The following is a 3,209-nucleotide window of genomic DNA, read 5'->3' as shown; positions in this document are numbered from 1 at the left end:
TGAATGTCATGGATTGAATTATGTCCCCCCAAAAATGTGTGTATCAACTTGGTTAGGCCATGATTCCCAGTATTGTGTGGTTGTTCTCCATCTTGTGATTGTAATTTTATGTTGAGAGTGTTAGGGTGGGATTGTAACACCACACTTACTGAGGTCACCTCCCTGATCCAAGGTAAAGGGAGTTTCCCTGGGGTGTGGCCAGCACCACCTTTTATATCTCAAGTGATAAAAGGAAAGAGAAGCCAGCAGAGAGTTGGGGACCTCATACCACCAAGAAAGCAGCACCAGGAACAGAGCATGTCGTTCGGACCCGGGGTTCCCTGCACCTGAGAAGCTCTTCGATCAGAAGAAGATTGAGGACAAGGACTTTCCTCCAGAGCCAACAAAGAGAGAAAGCCTTTCCCTGGAGCTGACACCCTGAATTTAGACTTGTAACCTACTAGACTGTGAGAAAATAAATTTCTCTTTGTTAAAGCCATCCACTTGTGATATTTCTGTTCTAGCAGTACTAAATGACTAAGACACTGAGGAAAGGAAGCTAAAATAAGGGCTTCACATAGTCACCTTTAAAAAAACACAGCGATCCTACCACTTCCTTCTTCTATAGGCGTAACGGGTGCAGCTCTTGATTTGAGATGCAATGTCACCTAAATCAAGAAATTTGGGAGACAGCTACTTATTCAACTGACTGGAAGAGATCCATATTTGTACCCATTCTAAAGAAAGGCAATCCAACGGATTGCAGAAATTATTGAACAATGTCATTATATCATATACAAGTAAAATTTTGCTCAAGATCACTCAAAAGCAGCTATAGCAGTACTTCGACAGGGAACTGCCAGAAATTCAATCCAGATTCAGAAGAGGATGTGGAGCAAGGGATATCATTACTGATCTCAGATGGATCATGGCTGAAAGCAGAGAATATCAGAGAGATGTTTACCTGTTTTATTTAGTTATTTCTTCTTGAAAATGGATTTTTATCTTTACTTAATTTTGATCAAGCATTTGGGATAATATTTAAATGATTAGCCTGAAGAATGAAAATGCTATGCTAGAAGAAATGGATTCGATGGTGTATTCTAAAACATTTATTTTCTTCACATTCTTAGCCTCCATCAAAACCCTTGCTGATGTAAATATTTTCTGATCTCTCTCTAGAAACCCAAATCCCTGCATCCAGCATGAATAGATAACTCCTGAGCAGGAACCCAGATTGTTGAGAGAAAAGCACTAAAGGTTCTTGTTAATTTCAAGAAACCAACACATAAATGAACCGAAAGAACCTCTGGGGACGTTTTGCCACATCACATAAACCAAAAAAAAAAAAAAAACCAAACCAGTGGATTCTGATTCACAGCAACTTTATATGACAGAGTAGAATGGCCCCATAGGGTTTCCAAGGAACACCTGGTGGATTCAAACTGCCAACCTTTTCTTGGAAGCGGTAGCTCTTAACCACTATGCAACCAAGGTTCCCTCAGACCTACGTCTGGCTAAAATACTTAGGACCTTTAATATGCAATTGATTGAAACTAACTACAAATTTCTTTATCAGAATGGGGGATAGTGGTTAAGATTTTGGTGCTAACCAAAATGTCGACAGTTCGAATGCACCAGGTGTTCCTTGGAAACCCTGTGGAACAGTTCTACTCTGTCCTGTTGCACCAATATGAGTCAGAATCGTCTTGATGGCTGCTGGTTTGGCTTTTGGTTTTATCAGAAAGAGGCACTTGCTAACTAGCTTATATTGGCTTAGATTGACACTAATTGTGCAATACTCCCCATTGGCTGAATCCTGCTCGAAGCCACGGTGCAAGAAAGCCCAAGTAAAGCAGCCTTCAATGGTACAGGGTAGAGCAGAAAATGGTCTTGGAAGGGGAAATGGAGAATAAATCAGTACACTGGTGCTGTAATTTGTGTGATTCCTTCCTACATTTGGTTGGTGCATGAATTTCTATCCTATATAAACCTTGGATTATAAGGGAGATAGGAGCCTGAGCAGCTGATAACAAATAGTTACCTCTAGACATTTTTGTTTTATCTCCATGGCGAGAAGCAACACAAATATGTTTGCCATAAACTTTCATAAAGTGAGGATGCAGGCATCAAATATAGATTCTTTCCAACAGATGTACCCCAGTGAGACTGGTGTGTGGAAGGTGCAGGTTTTGTCAAGTAAGGCAGAGGAGGCATCTGGTTGTGGGAGAATGTGGCGAAGCTCTGACTTCAGCTATAACTTCATTTATGCCAAGCAGCCATTGAAGGCTGCAGTAATATTTCTTGGCTGCACTGTTTCTGCTACAGAGCAACATAGTCTGTTTCTTTTGGGGACTTTGTGAGCTTCAGAATACTATTTTGTAAACCTCTTTCTTCTTATACTCCTATAACAAATTTTCATTTTGAAATGTGTAATACTGATCTATGTTCTAATGTTGGAATGCTTCTCTGATACCACACCAAAAAACCAAACTAAACGCCATCAAGTCAATTGCAACTCATGATGACACCACGTGTTGCAGAATAGAACTGAGCTCCATAGAGTTTTCCCGTCTGTGACCTTTCACGAGCAGATCACCTTTTCTGATGTGCCTCTGAGTGGGTTTGAGACTCCAATCGTTCAGTTAGCAGCTGAACCCTTAATCATTTGCACCATCAGGGACTCAATTCTCCATACCAGTGGTGTGCAAAGGTGTCAGTTGGGGAACATCAGTTACTGGTTCACAAAAGATGTTAACTTCCAAGTCACCAACTTCATATGGAAGGGAAAGAGGCCCCTGATAAATAAGGCATTACTGAAAAAGAAGAACAAAGTGAGAGGCCTTACTTTACCTGATTTTAGAACCTATTATACCACCATAGTAGTCAAAACAGCCTGGTACTGGTACTACAAGAGATACATGGACCAATGGAACAGAATTGAGAATCCAGACATAAATTCATCCACATACGAGCAGTTGATATTTGACAAAGGCCCCAAAACAGTTAAATGGGGAAAAGACAGTCTTTTTAACAAATGGTGCTGGCATAACTGGATATCCATCTGCAAAAAAATGAAACAAGACCCATACCTCACTCCATGCACAAAAACTAGCTCAAAATGGATCAAAGACCTAAATACAAAATCTAAAATGATAAAGATCCTGAAAGAAAAAATACAGACAATGTTAGGAGCCCTAATACATGGCATAAACAGTATACAAAACATT

Source organism: Loxodonta africana, chromosome 1 (assembly GCF_030014295.1).
Source record: "Loxodonta africana isolate mLoxAfr1 chromosome 1, mLoxAfr1.hap2, whole genome shotgun sequence".
NCBI lineage: Eukaryota > Metazoa > Chordata > Mammalia > Proboscidea > Elephantidae > Loxodonta > Loxodonta africana.
The sequence above is the reverse complement of the archived record's forward strand: the minus strand, read 5'-3'. Positions refer to the sequence as shown.